Source organism: Peromyscus leucopus, chromosome 8b, assembly GCF_004664715.2.
Source record: "Peromyscus leucopus breed LL Stock chromosome 8b, UCI_PerLeu_2.1, whole genome shotgun sequence".
Classification (NCBI taxonomy): Eukaryota; Metazoa; Chordata; class Mammalia; order Rodentia; family Cricetidae; genus Peromyscus; species Peromyscus leucopus.
In genome coordinates this window covers 104,232,627-104,247,987 of record NC_051086.1, presented here as the reverse complement: position 1 = coordinate 104,247,987, position 15,361 = coordinate 104,232,627, and the positions used below count along the sequence as shown (strand labels likewise).

Genomic DNA, 15,361 nt, shown 5'->3' with positions numbered 1-15,361 from the left:
GTTCATTGCTATTCACTATAGCAAGGAAATGGAACCAACCCAACTGTCCTTCACCTGACAAGTAAATAATGACGGTCTGGTACATATATAAAATGGAAAACTACTCAGCTCTTTTTAAAAATCACAAAATTAGCAGGGAAAATAGATGGACTGAGAATGGACAATATTAAGTGTGGTCACACAATCTCAGAAAGAAAACACTCTCACTCTTTCGTGGATTCTACCTATAATGTATATAAGTAAACAACAGTAGGGGGAGGGGTATGTGAAGAAAGGAGAACAAGAAAGGTGAGCCAGGTGAGGAGAAAGGACAGGATGCAGGGAAAGCACATGAGCTGTAGCAGAGGCTATAAAACTAATGGTTTTCTAGTTTTGTCACAATTGTTTTGCTTTTGCTTTCTGGATGATAAGTGCATAAGATGAAATTGACAGTGAAAGTGTAAAACCCAAACAGAGCTCCACAGAGTGGCTTTAGAGTGGCTGCTCTGGAGTTCACGGATGTGCAGACTCAGGGTCTGGGCAAGTGTTCCAGGGACTACAGTAATCTAGCTGTATGGTACGTTGTTTTGTTTTGTTTTGTTTTTTTGTTTTTTTTTTTGGTTTTTCGAGACAGGGTTTCTCTTGTGTAGCTTTGCGCCTTTCCTGGAACTCACTTGGTAGCCCAGGCTGGCCTCGAACTCACAGAGATCCGCCTGGCTCTGCCTCTCGAGTGCTGGGATTAAAGGCGTGCGCCACCACCGCCCGGCTTTGTTTTGTTTTTTTAATGACTCCTTTTTTTGTTTTGTTTTGTTTTGTTGTTGTTGTTGTTTTTCAAGACAGGATTTCTCTGGGTAGCTTTGGAGCCTGTCATGGAGCTCATTCTGCAGACCAGGCTGGCCTCAAACTCACGGAGATCCGCTTGCCTCTGCCTCCCAAGCGCTGGGATTAAAGGCGTGCGCCACCACGTCTGACTAATGACTCCTTTTTGTTTATTTTCCTTTATGTTCATTGGTGTTTTCCCTTCATATGTATCTGTGTAAGGATGTTGGATCCTCTGGAACTGGAGTTACAGACAGTTAGGAGCTGCCATGTGGGTGCTGGGAACTGAACCAAGGTCCTCTGGAAGAGCAGCCAGTGCTCTTAACCACTGAGCCATCTCTCCAGCCCCTGCAATATACTTCTTTACAATATAAGAGCCTAAAAACTTCTACAAATTATAGCTACCAGTATTCACCACTGAAGAAATTAAAATGATTTTTTTCACTTTTACTATTTCATTTAAAATTAATAACAAATAGTCTATTGTTAACATGAATGACATTTATTTCAAAAAATTGTATTTTGCCAAATAAAGACTTTTTGTAATAAAAATGGCTGCTTCTCATTTTCTGCAAATCTCTTCACTATCTGGCTGAACAGACATTCTGTTTTTGCTTCTGTGGTCAACTTGTCCCAGTCTGCTATCTCAGCTCAAGTGCATGGAGAAAAGCCACCAAAAACATGGAGGTGGTACCTCCTGACCTTACAGAAGCCTCAGCAGGCTGACACTCTCAAGGGTCACCTTTCACACTGTGTCATGTTTCTATCTGCTGCTCGCCTATTGCTAACAGACTGCACTGGTCACCAGGAAGTCACTGTCACAAGGATCACCCAAAGCTGACACAAGGCAGACACAAGTTTTTCAAGATTCTTGCCCTCTCAGAGCATACCTTCACACTGTCCTTGTGTCACTAGGCAGCCTTGGTGTACACACCCCTCCTTCTCTCTGAGCCATAAAGCAGTGTGGCACCACTGCCTAAACTGACTCTGCTCCCTGACACACAACATAAAGCTGAGCCCAGCGGCGGCTGCAGCCCCAGCAGCACGCCCTCAACTGCTCCGCCCTCAACTGCTCCGCCCTCAACTGCTCCGCCCTCAACTGCTCCGCCCTCAACTGCTCCGCCCTCAACTGCTCCGCCCTCAACTGCTCCGCCCTCAACTGCTCCGCCCTCAACTGCTCCGCCCTCAACTGCTCCGCCCTCAACTGCTCCGCCCTCAACTGCTCCGCCCTCAACTGCTCCGCCCTCAACTGCTCCGTCACTCCCAGCTGCAGCCTTCTAGGCCTCAAGGCCTTTGCATGGAAAGGAGAGAACCTGGTAGGACAACAGGAAGCTGCTCTGGGAGTGAAAGGACAGTTATAAACACAACACAAGATAAGATGCAAGGCTGAGAATGAAGTTATTAAAAATAAATAAATAAATAATAAATGGATGAATGAACGAACAAACAAATAAATAAATGCCAGAAGCTGGCCAAGTAGAAGGCAGACAAAAGGCCAGCAAAGCTCCCGGGCTCCCAGGCCACAACTCTCAGAGAGTCTCTCTACGGATTCCGTCTCCACACTCACAATCCCCTAGCCTTTTCTCTCAGTAGATTGATCAAGTTCCAAGCAGGTGTGGGATACATGACAGCCTGTCTCAAATACATCAAAATAAATAAACAAATTAAAGCTTCAAAAGAATACAGATTTTTTTTTAAGTATGTTCAACAACTATAGTCACTAAATTTTTTAGCTAATACTTTAGGACAAATTTCTAGAGAAATATAACCAAAACTGACTCATGAAGCCATAGCAGACATGAAGTCTCCCATAACCATTTAAAAGTAAATTATAAATATTAAAAAAATATTCCACAGAAGAAACTCAATACCCAGATGACAAGTCCTACAAATGTTGCTGAAAGTCTAAAGGCAGAAGAAACAGGAAAAAATTCCCTAAGCTCCTATTTCTAGAGTAGCATACATAGCCTTGGTATTAAAACAAAGCGGACCTGGGCTGCTAAGCAAGAGAGATCCTGGTAGGGAGGAAACTAACTAAGCTTTAGTACTGCGGCAAAACCTTTTGCCAAGGGCCAAGCTATCCCTGTGTGGGGGCCAGGCCCAGTCACTAAGAACAGTGTGCCCTGTAACCTGCACACACACCACCCAGCTATGCATGCACTGTACTTCACCAACAAGGGTGAAAGGCACACTGTCACGGAACTCAGATCCAATGAAAACCGCTCTTGTTACTATGAAAACAACTCTTACGGCAAGAAAGAAGGGCTTCTGGAATCTGATGAAGACAGTCCAGAAATACCTAGGATAAAATCTCATTGAATAGTAAAAAGTGGACCTGTGACGGTACATTCCTGTCATCCCAGCACTCAGGAGGCTGAGGCAGAAGGACCACCATGAGATCAAGGCCAGCCTGAGCTATAAAGACCCTATGGCAAAAAAGGGAAAGAGTAAACCATGATCACTTTCCCCATGAGGTAAGAAGCAAGTTAAGGAGGCCTCATTCTGCAACACTATTCCCCCTGCGAGTCGGACAGAGATTTACAGAAAAGGAAAAGAAGGGAGGGGGAAAGGTATAAAGTGGAGGGAGAAACTGCCATTATCTGCAGAACACTGTGAGTCTGTTTACAGAAATCCAAATAATACGTAGACAAACACTCTGTATTCCTAAGCAAAAAAGGTAAAATTTCTAGGAATTATGCAGTAAAAGATGTGAAGGACCTCTACATGGAAAATTTAAAAGTCTCCACCTGAACGTCTATGAGAAACAGATTTACTTGGAACACAGGTATAGCCCCACTGCCTTTCAGGTCCTCAGTGGAATTTAACTACTGACTTAAGATTTGTGTGAAAATAAAATGCAAAAGGGCATAGACAGTGAAAGACAATCCATCAGAACAGCTTGCTTTCTCAGATTCCCAGAGCAGCTTGGTGCGCGCGAGGCAAAGCCAGGCGGATGCCACAGACAGGAAGCAAAGGCACTACTGGTACATGGGTCTTCTCAGGGACAAATGACGCTGGCCTCACCTCACCCACAGGCAAAGACACGTTTATTAAGCACAGCTTGGCTCTGTGATTCATCCTCCAAGCTGGGTGGACACTTCCGAGTGACAAGGATGTCACATGAAACAAGGACTGCCTAGGCCCACTGAGACTTACTGTCACCCTGATAAGGGGCTAAATATAAACAGCAAAACTATGGAGCTCCCCGGCATTTGGGAGACAGAAGCAGGTGGATCTCTGTGGGTTCCAGACCATCCTGATATACACAGTTAGTCCAAGAGTCCAAGCTAGTCAGAGACCTTGTCCAAACAAACAAACAAAAACAACAACAAAAAGCCTATCAAGCTTTAAGAGATACGGGAACAAAATTCTGACCTCATGGTGGGAAGAAAGCTTAGCTAACACATGAGCCCCAGAAAACCTAAGTATATACAGATCTTGGCAGCAGAGCTTGTTTCTGTTTATCAAGAGACCCTGAAAAAACTAAAATCTCAGACTCCACAGTGAGAGAAATTTATATTACAGCACTTATCAAAAGGTGACCCTGGGTGACTGCATCACAGACAGCACTAACCAATAGCCAGAGAGCTTGTAAAAAGCATTCAAATCATAGTCACAAAGACAGGCTACAATGGAGACCCTCCACTACGACCCAGCATCTCCTTCTGCTATGACCAAGACACTGCCATGCTCACTCAGCATTTTCTCAACAGCCAAGATACAGACATGACCCAAGTGTCGAATAGCAGGCAAACAGGCAAAGGAAATGTGGTATATACAGACATCAGATGTGACCGAGCCACAAAGGAAACTCGGTGTGTACTGACATCATATATAACCGAGCCACAAAGGAAATGTGGTATGTACACACCATCAGATGTGACCAAGCCACAAAGGAAATGTGGTATGTACAGACATCGGATATGACCGAGCCACAAAAAGGAAATCAAGGTGCAAGAACACAACAACCTGTAGGGCATTATGTTCAATGAATAACCAGACACAGAAAGATAAATACCACATGACCTCACTTTCATGTGGCATGTCAAACAATAAGAATTTGTAGTGGCCAAATTTGTAGAGGCTGGGGCCTGGAGAGCTAGGGAGACACTGGTGGGTAGCACCTTAACACCGAGGAGTGAGTTTTGAGATGCATTGCACAGTATAGCCACTGTAATCAGTGGTAACGTCCTGCCTTTGGAAGCACTGAGGAAATGCTTGGGTTTTGCTGTTTTGTGCTGTTGTTGTACAATGCTTATTTAAATCCAGAGCCTTCCACATTCTACATACCAAGCAAGCATTCTACCCTGAACTGCATCCCAGCCCACAAAAGAGATTTTTAAATGTCTTTAAGTAACAGTTATTTATCAGAGTGACTCAATCACTCCAGTGTACACACACATCAAACATCATGCCCCATAGAACAATACATTTAAAAGAAAAAAATTTAAAACCACAACAGCATACCTACTCACAGGGATGACCACAGTGAAAGTAACAGTGCTGCTGGAATAGGCACCCAGAACCACCCACACGGCCTGCCAGTGGAGGCCCAGTAAGTCAAGTAGCCTTGCCTTTTAAAACCAAACCCTGCATCTCGGAAATTCCAGTTCCTGGCAAATATCCTCAAATACTGTGCCCTAAGCAAAGGTCACATGAAAATATTTCTATCAGCATTACCAATAACATACAAAACATGCAACACTGTGGGACAAAGGACAGTATGGCTTATGCTTTCAGTGGCTCTCTATAGGACAGGACAGGGCAGGGCAGGGACCCCACAGCAAGGGCAAGAAAGATGTCTCAACAGTTAAGAATACTGGCTGCTCTTTCAGGAAGTGGGTTCTAACACCCACATGGAGGCTCACAACCATCTGTAACTCCAGTCCCTGCGACCCAATGCCCCCTACTGGCCTCCACAGACATTGCACACATATGATAACAGACTAAACACCCAAACACATAAAATACATAAAATTCCACACCGGGCAAAGCTATCAATCGTATTTAAAGAAGAACTTATAAAACTGTTAAAGAACTAAGGCAGAGCCAGGCATGACCAGGCACACCAGGCAGTGCACATGGCCTGACCACAGTCCCCTGCTGCTGTCCCGAACCTCCTCTCACTGTGTACTGCTATGTGCATCTTTCCACAGATGTGACACATCACTTTAAATCCAGGAAGGTTAAAAACAGATGAAGCAGTCTCTGGTAACAATGTTTTCATTCCACAGACATTCCGAGGGACAGCTCCTCACTAAGCATTCTGCCAAGACTTTCAAACCACTGTGCCTGCTACAACTGCTAAGATCTGACGTGAGGCATGAGGATGTCAATGTCAACAGAGGAAACCTTCCAGCCAGACCCCCCAAAGCGTGCATAGCACTTCAACACTGGAGCTTGCAATCTGTGAAAAGGACCCGGGTGTCCTAAGACAGGAATATGCAAATATAAACAGGGACAAGAACAAGAAAGGGAAACAAGGGAAGGCCGAGTGTCACCTGTAAACATCCCCACAGGCCCCACTCAGAGCCTGAAGCAAAGCCCTGGACCTGGAAGGAAAGGGGTGACCATGTGCATACTGAGTGAAACTTAATTCTTACTGCTTTCTGAAAAGGGAACAAAGGGCTGAAATTCGGTCATACAGAAAGTGAGATGAAAAATAAGACAACCACATCTTTTTTTTTTTAAACTGAGCAGGATCTAGGTTTATTTCAGTCTATGGAAAACTAAAGTTCAAAGCAAATTCAATCTTGCTTAAGGGAACATTGTAAAGTAACACTTCTTGATATTTCATGCCTCCTAGGATCCATTTGGAACCATAGAGAATTACATCGTTGTGTGTCACCGTTCCAAGAGACAAAACAAATTTGAACAGCTAAAACATCTTAAAAATGCACCAAGCTTATGAAGTCTCAAACAAACTTGAATTTCCTGTACATACTCCTGTCAAATGAAGTTCTTTCCTGTACATCACTTCTTTTGCAAACTGGTCTTCTACTTCCTTTCATTTGGCCTAGATCAGCTACGAGACCTAGAGAAGGATCAAGACGGCTTGTGATTTCTCTCGCGAGACAGAGACCTTTCTCTTCTCCTATCTCTAGAAAGTGACCTGCTCCGGCTTCAAGAGAAGCTTCTCCTTCTTGGAGATCTTCGCCGAGGTGGAGGATGACAACCCCAGGAGGGAGGTGGGCCATGATTCCAACTTCTTTTTTCACCATTCGAAAGTTCCTCTCTTACACGGCAGCCACATAGTGTTCCTCCATCTAGCTCTCAGACAGCATCAGTGGCATCTCGGGGATCCTCAAATTCAACAAACGCAAAGCCAGGAGGAGGGTTTCAAGCAACCCACACACTTCGGAGTGGTCCATAATAACCAAAAGCCCGTTCTAATTCAGTTTTGTTCCCATTGTTTCCAAGATTACCTACATACACCTTACAATCTAATGGACAGGAATCATGATGCATTTCAAGATCCTGGGTTCAAACAGCCGAAGCTCAAATCCCAACACTCCGACAGGCCCACCCGCACTCTTCGGGATCTGCTTCCGCAGATGCTCTCCGTTGCCTGGCATCCACGAAATGGCAGGACAACCACATCTTGAAGGCAATGCTGCCCAATGTGTTACCTGAGACATGACAGCATCTACACAGGGGATAACCTGGACAGGTAGAAGGCAGCCAATCAGTTCAGCAGGTCTCAATTTAGCAAAGTCTGTGACAAGTCACCTGTGAATTTCTGTCTCTCAGGCTCAATTTCAGAGAAAAATAGGCCTGTGTAGAGCTGGCATCTGCAGGGAGAGCAGGCTGGGTAAAGCAGAAGTTAATGTATGGCTTCCCAGTCGAACCACACAATTAAACCCGTGCCAGAAACAGAGGATTGATGCCCTCACAGCCTCTGCACGTCCTAGCCAGGCCCTCCATCTGCCTGAGTGCTGAGTGCCACTGACACACTACAAACAGCAGAATGATCTATGCCGGAACATCGGCTCACAGCCTCAACTGAGAATGGCCTCAGATGCCTCCAAACAGGAATGTGAAGGATGAGGAGTAGACTGCATCTGAACCCAGATTATGGGGTTCAGTTGAGAGCTTTGAGAAATACTACAAACTTTAAACCTCTGCTCAACAAAGATTTTGTCCACAGCCATTCTAATGTTCTAAAATCCAAACCAAAAATCATTCTATATAAAATGTCTCATTTCTCCCATATGCAAACAGCCCTGAGTAGGATTCATTGTAAGAAACACAGTTGAAGCCAGGCGGTGGTGGTGCACACCTTTGATCCCAGTACTCAAGAGGCAGAGGCAGGTTATCTCTGTGAGTTCAAGGCCAGGCTGGTCTACAGAGGGAGTTCCAGGACAGCCAAGGCTACACAGAGGAACCCTGTCTCGAAAAACCAAAAAAAGAACGAACGAGAGAGAGAGAGAGAGAGAGAGAGAGAGAGAGAGAGAGAGAGAGAAGAAACAATTGCCCTTAAACTATGTAGTTATCAGACACACACACACACACACACACACACACACACACACACAAAAAAAAAAAAAAAAAAAAAAAACACTGCCAAGAACAGGACCACCTTGCCAAGGCTGACACACAGGCAGAGCAGCCCTGGCGCATACACAGCCCCAGGGCTTTCAAATGCTGAGGGGAGACAATGAGCTAAAGCACTGAATATGGAAGACTGTTAGAGAATCAGTTCTTCCTCCATCGCTCTGGCTTCCTTCTCTGGCTTTCTGCATCCATTCCCGGGAAGTGGGCAGGGTGGGGAAGGATGCAGAATCCAGCCAGCACAGTCTCATGCCTGCTCAGTATTTTATGAATCCATATAAATGACATGTAGCTCACTCTGAATGTCTGAACTCTGGTAACAACTTGTCAGTAAATACCCAACATGCCCGAAATCATTTATTTTAATAAAGTTTCATGACTCACCAGCTACCAAAGCCTTGATTTAATTCAAAGTTCAGAACATAATTCCCATTTTCTCAGGATAAATTTTTTTTCTAAATAAATACTAGATCAAAGTAGCAGCACAATGATGGCATCCATTTTCCACAACTACAGAGAAGTGACAGGCCAAATGCTGCCATCAGCTGCCTCTAGTAAGGCACAGATCACGGGAACTGGGGAACACTGAAGGAAGGTCTGTCACCATAAGGGCAGCACCCTCCCAGCCTCCTCACTCCACCTACTCACCATGGCCACACAGGTTCCTGAACAGGAGCCTCTCCCACGTGGGCTGGAAAGCCTCCACCAGGCTCTTTGGCTGATTACTCATGACTCACCCTATTAAAGTTTGCCATTTCCTTACTTTCTTACTTTAGTTCCCCTGAGTTCTGACCTTAAAAATTCAAAGAAAAAATGTACACGTCACAGTCCTCCTGAGCAACTCCCAGATGACTAGAAGCTTTCAATAAAGTCTCGACAAATGAAAAGTAAACTTCAGTAAAGTACACCCAGGATGCTAACTAACCATTTTCTTCATGACTGAGAAAGACTCCAGCACTCAGGTCAAAACAACTATGAATCTAAAGATAAGACACACCAAGAGGACCTGGCTCCACCAGTATTGCCCAGTTCCATCTCGCATGCCATCACCAGCTGAAGCCAATCCTGTGCAAAGCAGCAGAAGCTGGGAAGTACCCCTCCATCTCTCTGGAAACACATGCCAAAGCAAAAGTCCTGCTCTCTACTCACTAAAGTCCAGGAAGAAAAAGCTAAATCTCCTTTGCTTGCTCAGGGCCAACAATCTGGAAAGGGCCCAGGCACTCTAGGAGGGACACTCCCAAGAGAGCATGTGGCTCTGCTTTACAGCATCCTTCTGCCAAGCAAGGGACTCAATATCTTCCAGAGAACAGGCTCCAAGTTACTCTGTTTGCACCACACAGCAGAAGCCAATGCCACCACCCAGTTCTACAGAGGAACAGTGCAGGACAGGGAATACAGATGCCTGCTCCAAGAGCTTCCTTCTAGCCTACTGGCACCCAGCAGGCAGGAGCAGCACTGTGGATACAGACTGCAGGTACTATCACGTGTTGAAAGTCCTGATGCATTTTCTAAATTTAAAAAAAGAAAGAAAAGACACAGACTTAAACTATCCCATCTTCCTGCTGTTGCCACTGTAAACATATAAGGATCAGATATACATACCAGAGCCAAGAGGGAGCAAAGATCAGAGCAGGTGAGGATACCAGGCCCACAAGGACTAAATTCTCAATGATGGGAAAGAAGCAACTCCAAGGTGCCAGGGACTGCATGAAGGAAAGGGGAGGAACAACTTGGTGGCAGAGCCTCTGGAGAAGCTCTCATCAGTTGTGGTAAGCAATGGTAGCATGACAGCCTGTTCTGCAGGAAACTATGTGGGTAATTCAAGGGCCAACCATCCAAGGCCACAAACCCAGGAGTCAGCTAAGCTCTCTAGATGTGCTCCACTTGCTGTCCATTTGCTGGGTCAAGCTCTAACAACAGCCAAGTCTGCCCCAATGAGGGGTTTGAGAAGTAGCCTCAAAAGCCATCCCCAAATGGGATCCTAAATGTTCAGAAACTGCTCTTCTAGTCAAGGAGAGCACCAGCAGATCTTTCCAGGAACCTTCCCTGATCTCTGCCACTTGGTACAGGATCATTTCCAGACCACTTGGAAACAGTCTCTCGAGTCCCAGTTCTGGATGCTGCTCAAATAGAAGGTCCAGGAAAAAGGTTCTCCATCCACAGAGTCAGTGCACAGAAGCAAGGTATGTGCAGCAGGGCGTTCTGTCCGCCTAAGCAGGGGTTCCACATTCAGTTTAGAACTCCCCAGTGCTTCTCACACACTGTCGACTGCTTAGCCGCAGCTGTGTAACTGATCCAGAAAGTGGAAGAAGGGAGGAGCGAAAGTGAAGAGGAGGAAGAGGAGAATAGAGGGGGTGGAGGAAGAGTCTACAGCAGTGGTTCTCAACCTGTGGATTGTGACCCTTTGATGGGGGGAGTTGAACAACCCTTTCACAAGGGTCACCTAAGACCATCAGAAAACACAGATATTTACATTATGACTCATAACAGTAGCAAAATTATAGTTATGAAGTAGTAATGATAATAATCTTATGGTTGGGGTCACCACAAAATGAGGAACTATATTAAGGGTTGCAGCGTTAGGAAGGTTGAGAACCACACTGCACTACAAGCAGGATGTTCAATATAACACACCATTCCATTTCACCATACTCCCAGACACTTCATACTTTCAGTCATGTTAATCATGGTGCTCATGCCCACTCGGTTCCTGTACTTTCCAATTTCCTGTCATCAATGAACTTGATCAGTACACTTCCAAATTCTTGCCCATAGAAATGACAAAGGACCGAAGAGGACAAGGTTAGGACAGAGCCCATCATCTGAGAGATCCTTCCTCTCAACCCTAAGATTATTGTTCTCAGAATGTTGTGGCCACAGAACGCCTAGTATTAAGAACCACACTGCTCAGGGCTCAACGGAAAAAAGGTACTTGCTGCCAAGTTCTGTGACCTGAGTTTGACCCCTGAAATCCACATGCTAGAAGGGGGAGAACAGAAAACGAAGTCTTACAAGTTGTCCTCTGACCTTCCCACATGCGTGCCGCACACACCTGCACCACTGCTATTCACAAATAACTAAATAAAATGCAATAAAATGTAAAAAAAAATCACATTGTTCACCCTCCACAACTGCTCAGAAATAGCCAAAGAACATAAGGAAGTGATAAAAGCAGCAATAAATGTCTCATAAACTTACACAAAAATGCTCAGGGTCAAAACGAGAAGACTCAGCAGGTAAAGATGCCTGCCTCCGAGCCAACATGGTCTACAGAGTGAGTTCCAGGCCAGCCAGAGCTACACAGAGACCATGTCTTTAAAAAAAAAAAAAAGAAAGAGGGGCTGGAGAGATGACTCAGAGGTTAAGAGCATTGACTGCTCTTCCAGAGGTCCTGAGTTCAATTCCCAGCACCCACATGGTGGCTCACAACCATCTATAATGAGATCCGGCACCCTCTTCTGTATACATAATAAATAAATAAATCTTTAAAAAAACCAAATAAGTAAATAAATAAATAGATAAATAAATTAATTTTTAAAAAAAGAAAGAAAGGGAGGAAGGGAGAGAGGGAGGGAAATGGGAGGACCAAAGGGATGGAGGGAAGAAATAAACAGAAATTTGGACAGTCTTCTCATGGGGGTAGGGAGTGGGTTTTCCCTGTATATATGTCTGTGCATGACATGTGTGATGTGCCTGATATCCTCAGAAGTCAGAAAAGGACAGTGGATATACTGGAACTAGAATTACATACAGATGGTTGTGAGCTGCCATTAGGTAGCCAGAGATCAAATCCAGGTTCTCTGGAAGAACAGCCTATACTCTTAACTGCTGAGCCATCTTCTCCAGCCCCAAGTAGTTCGTTATTTTCTTTGCAATGCCCACCTTGGCATGCTAGGCAAATGCTCTGCCACTGAGCTACATCACAGCCACTCATAACATTATTGAAAAATCCAGAAACAGCCTGCCTAGCAGTAGAAATGAGTTCTATACATGACAGTTACCCCAATAATAAAAGTATATAATCCCAAAGAAATTCCCCAGACAACAGACCTGAGATCAGGAAAAAGCCTGGAGTAAGGAAGCTATGCTCACACATGGTGGTGACCAGCTCTTGTTTTTCCAAATTGCTATGAAGAGATGATTTTGAAATTCTAGTTCTAAAACACAGAGCAGCCAGCCATAGATGTGGCCCATGGCTCTGCACAGCATTGTCAGGAGTAATCCCACAGTTCTAATCTTTGGCACTAAATCATTGTCAGAGTAAAGGCTAATCTAAAAAGCTCAAGCAGAACTTCATTGTAATCTTCCTGACTTCACTTCACTACCCGCAACCATATCTAGGAAGAACATGGTTGTGAGTGAGAAAAGTTAAACATTTCTCAATTGCATATTCATAGACCTCTTTGAAATATATTAGTTCCTTCCCTTGTTTTTAAAAGGGCACACACCTTTAACCCCAGCACTCTGGAGGCAGAGGCAGGCGGATCTCTATGAATTTGAGGCCAGCTTGGTCTACAGAGCAAGTTCCAGGACAGTCAGGGCTACACAAACAGAACTTGTCTCAGGAAAAAAAAAAAAAAAAAAAAAAAAAAGGGGACACTCCCTGTGAATGTCCTGGGTGCATAGTTAACCTGTAGAAGGACATAAGGTGGGGCTCTGAGCCTGCCTCTTGGAGAAAGAGAAGGAAAGCCCCCCTGCCCATCTCATATCCACACACTCTGCTAGCTTTGGGCAGATGTATGATGTCAATGTAGCAAACTCATAGTCTTCATAGACCATGAAGACTCCAGAGAGCCTTTGATGGCTCCCAAGGTAAGCTGAGACTCAGTGCAATCAAGCAACAGCCTGCAGGTGACTAACAAGTCATAGCAGGAAATCTGTTCTGACCTTAGCTATGACCACTCCCTCGCAGGAAGGCTGTGTGCAAGAACACTTGGGGAAACACATAGCAAGACTAACCTGCTGCTGCCCCCACAGTTCAAGTGCACATAGAATGAAGGCAGAGGCGGACTAGATGCTGCTGCAACTCCTGCTTCCTCTTTAAGAGAACTTTCTCTCGTGCCCTAGAGGAAGGCAAGAGGGCAAAAGAAGGAACTCAATGCATTCCTTTCTGTCAAATTGCTTTCCCCTGCGTCCCCAGCTCCTTTCTGCTTCCAGGAGCAGCCAAAAGCACCAACCTCTGTCCCTACCACCGATGGGACAGGCCCCTCTCTAACTTCCTTGTCCTGGCCCTGGAGAAAGGGTGGCTACCTCCTGCTGTTGTCTTTTCTTTCAGCCTAAAATCCAGACATAAAGCATCTGGCTGACATGCGCAGCAGGTTTTCTGCCATCTAATACAACTCAGACACAGCTAAGACCACATAGCCCAAGACTGTCCTGTCACTTGTACTGGGTAGCTGATAAAATCTGCTGATCAGAAATCAGGTGCCCCATTTCCCAGAATACCTCATCACTTTAGGAACAGCTAGGCTGGGTACAGGGGGACACTGTGCTGCAAATCCCTTCAATCCTTAGACCTCCAACTTCTTCCTTGAGCAGTGCCAACATCACATACCTAATATGTTACAAGATGCCCTCCAAACCAGATCTAAATGGTTAAATATGGACTAATAATTAAAAATCAGCAAAAGGAGAGGTGCTGAGGAGATGTCTCAGTCAGTAAAATGTTTACCAGGTAAGCATGAGGATCTGAGTTCAATCCCCAGAACCCATGTAAAAAGCCAGGTATGGTGGTATGTGCTATGAGATAATGCTTTTGTACACCGGTTTAATAAAATGCTGATTGGCCAGTAGCCAGGCAGGAAGTATAGGCGGGATAAGCAGGCAAGGAGGATTCTGCGAAGAGGAAGGCTGAGTCAGGAGACGCCAGCCCACCATCTAGGGAGCAGCATGTAATGGCACACAGGTAAAGCCACAAAAAAAAAAAAAAAAAAAAAAAAAAAAAAAAAAAAAAAAAAAAAAAACCCGTGGTGACACACAGAGTAACAGAAATGGGCTGAGTTTAAGTGTAAGAGCTAGTCAGTGATAGGCCTGAACTAATGGCTGAGCAGTTTTAATAATATAAGCCTCTGTATGTTCATTTGGGTCTGAGCGGCTGAGGGACTATAGGACCGTGAGAGTCAGATGGGACCAGGAAAACTTCAGCTACAGGTGTGCGATTGTAATCACAGTGCTGGGGATGTAGGGACAGGTGGATCCTTGGGGCTCACTAGCCATTCAGCCTAACCAATCAGAGCACTCCAAACCACCAAGAGTATCTATCTCAAGAAACATGGTGGGTGGCACCTGAGGACTGACACCCAAGGTTGTTCTCTGAGTACATGTGTGCACCCACACACACAAAATCAATAAAAAGAACCTGGGAATGGAACTCCCTAGTAAAACATTTGCCTATAATGCACAAAGCTTTAGGCTCAATCCCAAGTGTAGGCAGACAGGGAGGAAAATGTTGCAGAATATTTTTTATACTATGTAAAGATGTGTCACTGTGATTGCTTTAATAAAGAGCTGAATGGCCAATAGCTAGGCAGGACAAAATAGGTGATATTTCTAGGGAGAGAGAGAAGTTGGAAAGAAAAGAGGTGGAGAGATGCCAGGGAGACACTAAAGAAGTTGGACATATGGTACAGAGTACAGGTAACTGAGCCACATGGCAGAACATAGATTAATTTAAAAAAAAAAAAAAAAGGTTAATTTACATTATAAGAACTAGTGGGACAAGCCTAAGCTAAAGGGCAAGGTTTCATAATTAATAATAGGTCTCCATGTCATTATCTGTGGACTGGTGGTCCCAATGAGAAAGTACTAACTAGCACAGGAAGACAACAGAAGTGTTCAGTAATATGGAAGAACTATGTAGGTAAATATTTTCTAAAGACGCAGAAACAGAACTGTAGAGACACCCTGATGACAGCAGCATAATACACTGGGAAGCAACAAGACAGATGCCTCCACAGCGCAGGAATCGTTCTCATACTGTTTCATTATCGCTATTTTAATACCACTGGCTTTG

The 15,361-nt window shown here is 44.7% G+C and overlaps 1 protein-coding gene and 1 pseudogene across 2 annotated transcripts in view; both read right to left on the bottom strand.

The window, feature by feature from the left end:
• Window positions 1-15,361, bottom strand: part of Rptor (regulatory associated protein of MTOR complex 1) — a 345,487-nt gene that overhangs the window by 298,573 nt on the left and 31,553 nt on the right. The gene's annotated exons all lie outside the window — the stretch shown is intronic.
• LOC114680597 lies at window positions 6,596-8,113 on the bottom strand (annotated as a pseudogene).